The sequence below is a fragment of the Aedes albopictus genome, chromosome 1 (genome assembly GCF_035046485.1).
Source record: "Aedes albopictus strain Foshan chromosome 1, AalbF5, whole genome shotgun sequence".
Classification (NCBI taxonomy): domain Eukaryota; kingdom Metazoa; phylum Arthropoda; class Insecta; order Diptera; family Culicidae; genus Aedes; species Aedes albopictus.
This window is the reverse complement of record NC_085136.1, coordinates 29,416,986-29,430,166: the sequence shown is the minus strand read 5'-3', so window position 1 is coordinate 29,430,166 and position 13,181 is coordinate 29,416,986. Positions and strand designations below refer to the sequence as shown.

At 38.4% G+C, this 13,181-nt stretch overlaps 1 long non-coding RNA gene across 1 annotated transcript; it reads right to left on the bottom strand.

The window, feature by feature from the left end:
* Positions 1 to 1,594: 1,594 nt before the first annotated feature.
* On the bottom strand, positions 1,595 to 4,466 carry LOC115265124 (uncharacterized). The gene is made up of 4 exons (XR_009999474.1): positions 4,265 to 4,466; positions 3,931 to 4,199; positions 3,496 to 3,858; positions 1,595 to 1,715 (listed from the first exon to the last, which is right to left on the bottom strand). It is a non-coding gene; the product is annotated as an uncharacterized LOC115265124 (long non-coding RNA).
* Between the last annotated feature and the right edge of the window lie 8,715 nt (positions 4,467 to 13,181).

Below are 13,181 nucleotides of genomic sequence, written 5' to 3'. Positions count from 1 at the left end.
TTCAAAGTAGATGCAATTTGTGTCACCAAACAACTTCAGAGGACTTGGTGAACCTTCTCTATGACTAGTTCTGGCGATTAAGAGAAATCGTTCTATATTCAAAGATGCATTTTGCGTCACCAAACAACTTCAGAGGACTTGGTGAACCTTCGGCATGACTAGTTCTGGTGATTTGGAGGAATCGTTCTATATTCAAAGTAGATGCATTTTGTGTCACCAAACAACTTCAGAGGACTTGGTGAACCTTCGGCATGACTAGTTCTGGTGATTTGGAGAAATAGTTCTTTTTTCAAAGTAGATGCATTTTGTGTTACCAAACAACTTCAGAGGACTTGGTGAACCTTCTGTATGACTAGTTCTGGCGATTAAGAGAAATCGTTCTATATTCAAAGATGCATTTTGCGTCACCAAACAACTTCAGAGGACTTGGTGAACCTTCGGCATAACTAGTTCTGGTGATTTGGAGAAATAGTTCTATTTTCAAAGTAGATGCATTTTGTGTCACCAAACAACTTCAGAGGACTTGGTGAACCTTCGGCATGACTAGCTCGGGTGATTTGGAGAAATAGTTCTATTTTCAAAGTAGATGCATTTTGTGTCACCAAACAACTTCAGAGGACTTGGTGAACCTTCTGTATGACTAGTTCTGGCGATTAAGAGAAATCGTTCTATTTTCAAAACAGAAAAATGTTGTTTTGACTACCTACATGTCATAACATAAAGAAATTCAGCGATTAGACTGGGTATTTTTGTTTCAATATATGTACTTACCCGCATGCACGAACTGCTGATGTATGATGTCCTCCGTATGGTTTAGGATTAGACTTCCAACCTACGCTTTGATAAGATACACCTGGGCAACTTGAAGCTGGTTTGGCAAGATTATACGCAAAGTTTTGAAAAAGATTTCAATACAATTTGGAAATGTATCCTTTACTAAGAGATTGTTTGATCCAAAAACTATTTTGTTATGACATTCAAATAGATTATCATGATAAGATAACTTAATGTTAATCCACTTATGATCTTATCCCACCGTCTCAAATTGCCCCGTTGTACCTTAGTTTGATTTTTAACTATTAAACATTCCTATAACAACTGAAGTGACTGCCCATAACTGCATATTTGTAACATTTGCATTTTTCACTAGTATTGAGTTAATACCAGGGATGATCAACGAAACAGAAGTACCTACTTTCAATTACCCTAATAAAATTTTAAAGTTTGTTCAAGGATATTTGAAATAAGTCATTTTGTCTCAATGTTGAATGCATGTAATTGCATAACAGTCACACTGAAAAAATAGCCAGACTTTAAAGCGTGCAATCAATTTTATTAAGGTTTTATTTATTTTCTGGCTATTGGTTCAGCATACAAAAAGTGCTGTAGATAATTTTATCGCTAAACGATTGATTTGGAGTTTATGTTTTTTTTTTTTTTTTTAATTTCGGTTTATTCACATGCAAGCGAAAATGATAATTTGCCTATTTTTGTCGATTGTTACTGATATGCGATTATGGGCAGATGTAGTTATTCATACAACTAGTAGCCCCAGCCTATGTAATTTCGGATGACTTTATAGAGCCCAACAAAACACCTCACCCCCACCCACCGCATTTTTTTTTATTAATATTATATAAAAACAGAAAGAAATATTACAAAGCATTTGATAAATGAGACCGGTGAAGAAGCTGCTCCATGATTAGCAGAAGTGCCTGAAATGGATTTTTAAAACTTAGAAAAGAACTTGTCGAAAATACCAATACCCGAATACCAGATCCCAACACATCATCTACTCATCGACTTCAAGGGGGCATACGACAGTATCGACCACGCAGATCTATGGAAAATCATGGACGAGAACAACTTTCGCGGGAAGATTACAAAACTGATATAGGGGAAATTGCCTATTCTCGGCCGTTTTGATCTCTTCGTCTTTGGGGGTTTTTTGAAACCTATTGAACTCAGAGTTGGTCTCAAATCCTTCCCAACTATGCTGAATTATATAGCCAAGTTTCAGGCAATTTGGCTGACAAAAACCCCTCATGACGAAGAGAACAAACCTGCCGATAATACCCATTGTCACCCTAAGTGACGAAGGACGATGTGCAAAACTACGTAAGGATTTTGGCTGAACTGTACAGTTCATTACAATCTCAACGGGGACTTCAATTCTACATGATTGAACACTACTATGTAACTCATCCACAAGCCAAACTCAGCTGATATTACTTATTTACCGAATGATTACAAAGTGTCACTTTATATTATTGAACCTAATGACTATTGTAATGAAATATATTTAAAGCTTTGATTTGTAGCAGATTGAACAGCAATCAATTGTTGGATTTCTAATTAATAAAATGTCTGCCAAAAGAGTTGGTCCACCAATGCCTCTACGCTACACTGGGTACGATCTTTACGAAATCTGGCCAATTTGTCTGTTTTGCGCATGACATTGATATTATTGCTAGAAGATATTGTTTCGGAACGTAGCAGAACTGTACACCTAGGGACAATTTAAATATCACGTCCATCATTTTTCAGAATTTTTAGATCCCTCTCCCCCTTTGTCACGCGTTTTCGTATACCTAATATATGCAGTGTCACACTTTTTCAGACCCTCCCTCCCCTCTAAACGATGGACATCATATTAGAATGACCCCCTATCTAAAACGAGGAGCTAGACAGGACAAGCCTTGGCAGCAATGTTGCGATTCTTTTGATGTGGTAGTGGTAGAAGAATTCATCTACTTCGTTTCCTTGCTAACAACAACGTGAGTCGTGAAATACAAATAATCAGTGGAAGACTTTAAGTGCAACGAGGATATCTTCGAGGTAGTTGAGTTCAAGTTCTATACCTCGGATACTTACTGATGACTGATAACAATGTGAAATACAAAGGGCATCATCAGTGGAAGCCGTGCCTACCATTGATTCCTGAAGAAATTGCAGTCTAAAAAGATTCACCTCCGCATCATTTACAAGACGCCAATAAGACCAGTAGTCCTCTACCGACAAGAGACTTTAACCATGCTCGAGGAGGACTTGCCAGCATTTTAAGTTTCCGAGCGACGAGTCCTAGAGACGATATTTGGCGGCATGCAGGAGAACGGTATGTGGCAGTGAAGGATGAAGCACTAGCTCACTCTACGGTGCACCCAATATCCTGAAAGTGGCTAAAGCTGACCGGATACGCTGGGCAGGGCAGGTTGCGAGAATGCCGGACAACAATCCGGCAACGTTGATATTTACTAATTATCCGGTTGCCACAAAAAGGCGTGCACAGAGAACACGATGGGTGGACTAGGTGCAACGTGAAAGCGCTCATAGAACACTAGAGGAAGCAGGATTTGTCTCAGTCAAGTAAGAAACAAAAGATGTAACAATAAAAATCTTTTTCGTAGAAAAATCCAGCTGGAACCAAACACCAGTAATATAATGGTCTGGTGCAATTTCTGATAGAATTTCCAAAGCAATATTAGGTAGACTTACCTTTATCGTCGCAAACTACGTTCGATTCCCTGGTCAGCTGTTTCTCCATCTCCTGTTGGGTCACTACCGCATGCTACGTGCTGGTTTACAGCGAGTTGATTGAGATTCCACCGGTCTATTCGTTTTCCTATTTCAGCTTGACCACCTGTTCGTACTGCGCCTTGCCCTGCAACTTGTTCCATTCACCGTTGCAGAACAAGAGAAACGCCGACAGAACATTTCGGTGCGTTGGGGTCTTAGAATTTTGTCACGTACCTACTTCTGCGTCTCCAAATCAAAACGCTAATTCCGGAGCTTGTTCTTTTCGCGGCAGCTTTACACGAAAAATACGCTGCCATATCGTGGCAGACCGTCTACACCAACCTAAGGATAAAAGAAAGATTCGTTAATAATTCAATAATTCCCCCATTACTTTATATTATTACATCATCTAACCTAATGTTTTTCGCCTTACTAGTAGAATCGTTTTCACAACGAGAACGGTAATTTACTGTACGAATCCATCAGAACTTCGCAGCAGAATAGACCCAGAGCACACCCAGAGGCTAGTTGTGGAGCACCTTCGAAAATGAAGTAGGTATGGGTCGAGGAAAATTCTAGCTGGCAGCAAATCGATGACTGACGAACGCTCAGAAAGGTGGCTGTCTACGGTACATCTCAGTACGGCACCAGACCGGTCATCAAGCTCCGGCATGTCAGCCAAGCTGGAATAAATGTTAGATTTTTAATATGCAGCGAAAGATTCTCATATTTATGCGATAATACTTACAATATTAACAATTTAAGCAATGTTCACCGCTGCTCTTTGGTGTTTTGTTTTCACTTGTTTATTTCGCGCGCGCGAACGAGGTTCGGTTTGACAGGTGTTCTTCAGACACTGAATCAAAAATTTCTGTCCTTCTTGATATGCATGATTCGGAAAGATTAGAAATGATTCAAAAAGATTCAAAAAAGATTAAACTCAAAAGATCAGAGTGTCATCCCTTCGGTTTGTCTGTGGGTTTTCTATTGTTATTTTCACATTGAATTCTATTGTAAGAGTATTGTTTTCAATGGTACTGTTACAATAGTCCATTTTACGAGCCGATTTTATGAATGAATTTTGACAGGAGTTAGCGCCCAATCACCCTCGAAAATCAATATTGTTGTCACTTCGTAAAATGGCTCATAGAATCCTACGTTTTTCTATTGTATTTTATTTTTTTGTCCGGGATACTCGTACAAAACGAAAATCTGGAAATAGGGCACTGCAAGCCGCGGTTGCTAAGATATTTTTTTCTAAGTCTTTGACGTTTTGTGGTCTTGTTGTTTACGATTCGAACCTAGAAACATTTCATCAGCTTTCGGACTTGAATGAATTTTGATGGGTGGTAATGTGTGCTGATCATAAATCGATCTATGACTTGATGGCGACACGGTGGCACTCACCTAGGAGATCCTTTTGGGATTCTACAGGTCCTTTCGCGGTCTATCCACAAATTCGTTTCAGGACTCCTCCAGGAGTTTTATGTAGGATAACCAGGGAATTCTTTATGAGATTCTTCCGGGGAGATTCCTTCAGAAGTTTACTCTGGGGTTCTTCCAAGAGTTTCTTTTGAGCTTTCTAAAGAGGTATCGCTTTGGATTCCTTCAAGAGCTTTTACCAGGATTCCTCCAGTAAGGATTCCTCCAGTAGAAACTAATGGGACTCTTCCAGAGATTCTTTCCTGGTTTGCTTGAGGAATTTCTTCTAAGATATTTTCAGGAGTTCCTGGATTCTTTGAAAATTCCTTCCGAATGGATCACTGAAATAACTAAAACGGCCGCTATGAAATGGACAGATAGCGCCACCGTAGAGTTGTGTGTTTGACATAACTTCACTACTGTCACAATGCTAATTCAAATATACGGTGGAGGAATTTCTTCAGGAATTGCTAATGGACATCCTTCCGAAATTATGTCAGTAATTCCTCCAGGAATTCCTGCAGGAAATCCTCTAGGGATGTCTTTAGAGATTCTTCCAGGAAATCCTCCTGGAAGAGATTTTTTCCTCAAGAGATTTTTTCCATATATTTCTCCATGAAATCCTTCTGGGTCTCATCGGAGAATTCTTCTAGGCATTCCTCCAGTATTCTCTCTAGAGATTTTTCCAGGAATTGGCTTCTTAGCGATGTTGAGATAATTCCACATTCTAAATCTGCATACCAAACTGAGCCGAAATCCAATTTTTTATGAATTTTGATGGCCGGGAATCTATTTAAAACTCAATTTGAAGTTTGTATGGGGGTGATTTGTCGGACCACCCCTTGTAGCCTTCTGTACTGGGCGGGCGGAACTGTCAAGCAGTTGCCCAGCTGAGCGATTCCAAGCAACAGCATCAAAATTAAGGAATTTTTTTAATTCATGATTTTCTATTGAACTGAAACTTTGCACAGTTTTTCAGTTCCATCTAAATCGCCATTTGTCGATATCAAATTTTTATTTTGAATCACGACTAACTTTTCGAAAGGGTGTATGTGAAAATGGTTCAATAATATTCAAAAATCTGTACAGCCAAAATGGTTCGTTCGATTGCTATGAATTTTTCAGCAAAGTTAGATAACTAAATGGTGATTCCTATGAAAATATACACTGTGAAAAAAACATCTTTTTTAACATTAAAAATATCATTTTTGTCACAAAAACTCAAATATCTCAAAACCCTATCTTTTTACCAACGCAATTTTTTTAGGGAAGACGGTCCATTGTATTAGCAATCTACCATAAAAATTTGGTGATGGTAAACTAATAAACAAAAAAGTTATAACATTTCAAACATTTCACAATTTTCACATTTGGTAAATATTTTTTTTCTGTGTAAATTATTTCGGTCAGAAATCGCAGTTTGATGCTGATTTTATTGTTCAGCAAAGTTAGATAACTAAATGGTGATTCCTAAGAAAATATACACTGTGAAAAAAAATCTTTTTTAACATTAAAAAATATCATTTTTGTCACAAAAACTCAAATATTTCAAAACCCTATCTTTTTACCAACGCAATTTTTTTAGGGAAAACGGTATTAGCAATCTACCATAAAAATTTGGTGATGATAAACTAATAAACAAAAAAGTTATGACAATTCAAACATTTCACAATTTTCACATTTAGTAATAATTTTTTTCGGCCGGAAATCGCAGCTTGATGCTGATTTTATTGTTAATGGCCTTGCGTGAGTAAAACAAGCTGTTTTTATTATGTATTATGTATATTATATGTACAGTAATGTTCCGATTTTATCACGCCCTCCGCGCATTAGTCGTTTATTCATTATTTGCTGTTACATTTGAGGACAAGTGTTTTCCCTCTTCTTCAAAATGAATGTTGAAAGCGTGTTTTGCAACGTTAAAAATATTGAAATGGGTATAGATGTTGAAGTATATATCAAAGCATTTTTGAAAAGGGGCGTGATTAATTGTTTAAACTGATGTCGCTGATGGTACGGTGACATGACTCTCTGCACTTAGCACTTCTGGCAATTTCTCAGTTGTTGTCGTTTTCGAACTTCCTACGCCCTGCTTTACCGATGATATACAGATGGCTCGTTTGTCAAAGTCTAGACGGCAGGACGTGCAAATGCGTAAATTTGGATTCAATTTGGGCATAACCAGTCTCTTTCAGATTATCTATGGTGCTTTCGGTGAGATTTCGTAACTCCTTTGATCATTTTTTTTTCATCAAACGGTCTACAAGAGAGAGTTGAGTTGAAGACCTTTGAGAAAGCGACTGTTCATGTTGTTCGTTAGATTATAATAAACAAAATCACTTATTAGTTTTAACTGACTAGTTTGGTGTTGTTTGCTTGGCTGAAGAAAAAATTTACTATTTAATATCCATAGCGGTAGTATTTTTTTTTGCTTTTTCGTGAGCATTGTCATGGTATGTATACAGACAAACAAACGTAACACTGACGAAATTTTCATTGACCACGCCTTTAACGATCATTTTGAATCTTGGTTGTGGCTTTCATAACCAGAAGAGTGCCCATCATTTTTCTTTGCGTTTGACGTTTCACACTAGCGCCTTCTGATGACGATATTGCACATCGCAGTATTTCGTGAAACATTTCCACCAGGTGGGGGTAGTGTGAACTGGGCGATGGATTTTCACGTGGTAGGTAACTCTCATGCATTTGTTGTTGTTGAAGTTACTCGCATTCTTCCGATCATAAAGTCTGTTCTCTAAGAGGTATTTTTTTGAAGATAAACTAGACGTATACGCGTATATAAAACTTTTATTATACAGCTTTTGTCTTAAAAATAAGTTTAATTCCATTTTTCTTATAATCAACAGCTTTTCAACACTATCAAGGGATTTTTTCACCAGTCACGTACAATAAAAAGTATGACACTCTCAATATTTTTGATCAAAACACTGGATCGCGTCTAAGTTTCAAATAGATACCACAGACAAACAGACGTGACACTTCGAACGATTTTCGATTCAAATCATAGTCACGGAAACATATTCGCCCAATGCTAAAAGAACTAAGTTTGGCCGACCATCAACTAGATGGCGGTAGTGAGCAAACGTCAAACTCGAACAAAAACTATGCGAGCGCCACGGTTGGGCAGTTGGCCAACTATCAAATTTTGAAAAAGACCGTTAAATCGGTGTACGATGGAAATTATTAGAGTGTTACGTCTGTTTGTCTGTGTAGATACTATAGAAATTATGAATAATCAAACAAAAGTATCATGAAAACAACTTGTTTAATTCAGGCGGTAGCCTTTACAATAAAATCAGCATCAAAAAATAATTCTCAAAATAATTTACACAGAAAAAAAATTTTTTTTGTTACTAAATGTAAAAATTGTGAAATGTTTGAAATGTCATAACTTTTTTGTTTATCAGTTTACCATCACAAAAATTTTATGGTAGATAGCAGATATAAAGGGCCATTTCCCCTAAAAAATTAACGTTGGTAAAAAGATAGGGTTTTGAGATATTTGAGTTTTTGTGACAAAAATCATATTTTTTTTAAGTAAAAAAATAAATTTTTTACAGTGTACATTTTCTAAGGAATCATCATTTAGTTATCTAACTTTGCTGAAAAATTCATAACAATCGAAAAATCCGTTTTTGCTGTACAGCTTTTAGAATATTTTTGAGCTGTTTTAGCATACACCCTTCTGAAAAGTTAGTCGTGAGTGAATATGAAGGTTTGATATCGAAAAATGACGATTTAGATGAAATTGAAAAACTGTGCAAAGTTTCAGATATTTTTGAAATGGTCGCTCAGGATCGACTGACATGACTCCGTGGAATTCCTCAGCTGTCAAAAATTGATTTAAAAAAATCACTTTGAAATTGTTTTTGGGTACCAAAGTAAAGTTCTAAACATCTGAAAAAAAAATCATAGTGGCTCAGAAAAATATGCTCTTTAGTATAAAATTAGAAAAAAAACAATACATCTTTCAAAACTTAAAAACCCAATTTCGACTAATCAACGAGTGATCTCCGTTTGACAACAAATTGGTCTAAAATTGGCTGACGTGTCGCATCCCATCCTAGAGTTGCAGTTATTAAACGTCTACTGTACATGTTCAGAACTGTTTTATTCATACAGTAGACGTTCGGTAACTGCAACATGTTTCAGTTACCGAATGTAATTCGCTAACTGCAACGACTGACAGGCGTCAAACGGTCGTCAATTCATGTTGGACGCAGCCAACTGCGTTTGAAAACATCGCATTGCAGCTGAAGTGCATTCGAAAACATCGCAACAGAGTTGACTTTTCGTTTTTGACAGAGAGCGGTGCGATAAATTGCAAAATTGTTGCAGTTACCGGACTTCCCAAGTAACCACAGTGCTGAAGTCTTATTTCATGCAGATATACGGTGTATTTAGTGCAATCATTACTTTACATGCAAACTTAAGGTTGATTTAAGGTGAAGATATGACGAAGCCACAGCCCGAATTCTCAAGAGCACAAACCTGAAGAACTACGTGTCGGTTTGCGCTGAAAAGTTGATCGATTGGTTACCCGCTGGTGGTGACCAATCGATAAACTTTTCAGAGCTAACCGTCCAATGCTTCTTCAGATTTGTGCTTTTAAAAATTTTGGCTGTGGCTTCGTCATATATTCACCTTAAAGTGGAAGTGGGCAATTATAGAATCAAATTAAGATTATACTGGTATAATCTTGAAGCAGTCGCATAATTGCCCATTTCCACTTTAAATCAACTTTAAGTTTGCATGTAAAGTAATGATTGCTCTAAGTACACCGTATATCTGCATGCAATAAGGCTTCAGCACCGTGGTTACTTGGGTTGCAGTTAAAAAGCATTGCAGTTAAAGCAGTTGCACCGAGCGAACGTCTACTGTACTAACAATATTGTCTATTAATAGACGAGTGCACCGCCCGCTGGAAGTTCACTCGGGCAGCGAATTTTGACACCACAGCGGGGTCGACTTCTACCTGGCTAAATATTTGTTAAATTTATTGCAACTAGTTTTCGCGATGAAGTTGCAAAAATATGAGCTTGTGCTAGTTAATGCATATGCATCACTTGGAAATTCATGTAAGAAATCAAAGAAAAAAAATATCAGCGCATTTTGGTAATGCATCTCTGAGTAGAAGTTGTTGAGAGTCGACCCCGCTGTGCTGTCAAATTTTTCAGGCTCAGTGAACTCAATGTTCATCGGTGCACTCGTCTGGGTTTTTCCAGGTACGAACATATTGTCTGAGTTGATATATGCCCAAGCAAGTCAGCGTTAGCAATCCCATGCTCCCAATCCCAATCCCATCCCAATGTTACCGCGTTACTGTGTATGCTAGGTTACCCCTAAAGTGTCCGAAGCTCCTATTGCAGCGTTTAAATATGCGTTGATGGCATAAAAGCGCTCATTTTGATCATAGTTCATCAAGAAATGACACAAATCTTGCGTTAATGGCATTAAAGCGCTCATTTCGAGCAAAGTGCACCCAAAAAGGACACAAATCTTGTATCGGGCCATTTTAGTTACTTCAGGGTACGAAACATTGCGTCGATGGCATAAAAGCGCTTGTTTCAATTGTAGTTTATCAAAAAATGACACCAGTCTTGTATTTGGCCTTTTCCGTACCATAAACGTTATTTCCAGGTACGAATATAGGTCTAAGTTGGCATATTTTCCAGCAAATCAGCGTTGATGGCATATATGACCATTCCCATGCGATCAGTCAGTGTTGACGCGCTACTGTGCATCAGAAAAGGAAAGAAATCTTGTGTTTGTTTTGTTTTTCATGTCATGTAATGTACAAAATGTTAGCACGCTACTGTGTACGCTGGGTAACCGTGAATAGGATAAAAACGCTCCTTTCGATCATAAATGATCAAGAAATGACACAAAGTTCCTATTTGGATATTGTGGGGCCACATTGGTTACTTCCAGAGGTACGAACATATTGTCTGTGTTGATATATGCCCAAGCAAGTCAGCGTTAGCAATCCCATGCAATCAGTCAATGTTACCGCGTTACTGTGTATGCTAGGTTACCCCTAAAGTGTCCGAAGCTCCTATGGACTTATCCACCGATGAACCGAATTCATCACGGTCCGAGATTTTTGACACTAGAGCGGGGTCTGTTCCAATCAGAATCGTCCAATTCTGATTGGAAACGGCCCCGCTCTAGTGTCAAAATTCTCGGACCGCGATGAATTCGGTTCATCGGTGGATAAGTCCATAGACGAGTGCACCGATGAACTAAATTCATCGCGGTCCGAGAATTTTGACACTACAGCGGGGTCGCTTCCAATCAGAAGTGAAAGATTTCCAATCAGAATTGAACAATTCTGATTGGGAACGACCCCGCTGTAGTGTCAAAATTCTCGGACTGCGATGAATTCAGTTCATCAGTGCACTCGTCTATTGCAGCGTTTAAATATGCGTTGATGGCATAAAAGCGCTCATTTTGATCATAGTTCATCAAGAAATGACACAAAACAAATGGGTTTTTGCCAGGGGGTGCACTACAAACAAATATTCATTAGTTCATCCATTCATCATTCATCGCCCCATATAGACGAGTGCACCGATGAACTGAATTCATCGCGGTCCGAGAATTTTGACACTACAGCGGGGTCGTTCCCAATCAGAATTGTTCAATTCTGATTGGAAATCTTTCACTTCTGATTGGAAGCGACCCCGCTGTAGTGTCAAAATTCTCGGACCGCGATGAATTCAGTTCATCGGTGCACTCGTCTATAGGATACTGCAAGATGACGTCACGTCTCGTTCGTCCTATCCTTTTCTTTCCCACACAAATTTTGACATTTTCCGGTGGTTTGTTTTGATTCCCATTCGTTGCCGTTCTTTTCTCTCTAGGGGAGAAAATTGAGGTTAAATTTCGATGCAAAACTCTATAGTAAAAATTGTGGACTTAACTTCTGAGTAGATGCGACAAGTAGTAAAGTTTGCGCTACTTTTCATTTATTTATACGACTGATGTGACCCAATAAGTATCAAAATCTCTACTTTCTAAACAAACATGCCTTCTTACCCTCACACTGTCCTGCATGATGCACATGATTTTGACCGCTTACCCCGTACACTTTCAGGCACTTGAATTGTTTTTATTTTTGCATTCCACTTGACCGTCACCACATTATGTATAGAATTTTCTCACAACATTTCAATAATTCGAGTTAAATTACTTTAAAAAAATAACACACATCTTCCACCATGACACATGCATACTTGTTGTCAGAAACTGCGCGCGCAGCGCATCAACAACGTCCACGCGTCACAAACTTCGAGTAATGACTTTACTCCTTGCGCACGACGCAAAAAAGATCGACTCGTCTGCTGACACGAATCCAAACACAAACATCCGTCTCTCTCTTTTTCATTTATTTCTCTCCATTCATTCAAACGATCACAGCCGAGCTCCGGTTCACTCAGAGACGAGCTTTCGATTCGAAAGCTCTAACGAAAAGTTTCGATGGTTCGATGCCAGACGCGCAGTCGGCCATGCGATGTTTTTTTTTTTTTCTTTTGCCTGAATACACTGGTAAAAATAAGCATACAAGTTTCATTATGAAAGCAAATTTTATTTAAACTAGCTGTACCCGGCAAACTTTGTTTTGCCTACTGCGTTTTTTTGACGTTTCATGTCCCTAGTCAGGTCCAAGTCCCCGTTCAAAATGCACGAAAACCCGATTTTCAAAAAAACTCCCAATTTCTTCATGTTTTAGGCCTCATAAACCTTCCTTGGGTGAAAACTAACAGAACAAAACTTAGACGACCCAAATCGGTCCATCCGTTCGCAAGTTATGCGCGGTCCCACGTATGCCACTGCATTTTTATATATATAGAAGATTTTCGACTCAAAATGTTGAAGGTCGTGAAAAACAAAAGATTTTCCCCTAAATAGCCTTTGAGCCGATCTCTGTGTTACTTCCAAGTGCAAATTTTCATCAGATTCTTCAAAAAACCACTACCAATAGTATCATACACCTTTGCCACTCTGGACTAGGTGAAGCGTTCACATTATTTCGAAAAAACGATAAGCAGACCGTAGTGATAACGATTTATGGATCGATACCTCTGGTAGGTAGCCTACTGCTGGGATACCACCGCATAACGCCATACCCTACCCTGACTTGACGTGGCGTACGAGAATTCGTCGGAATAGGTTTACTCACCCACTCGAACCCCCTGTTATCAAGAAAACAAACACCAATA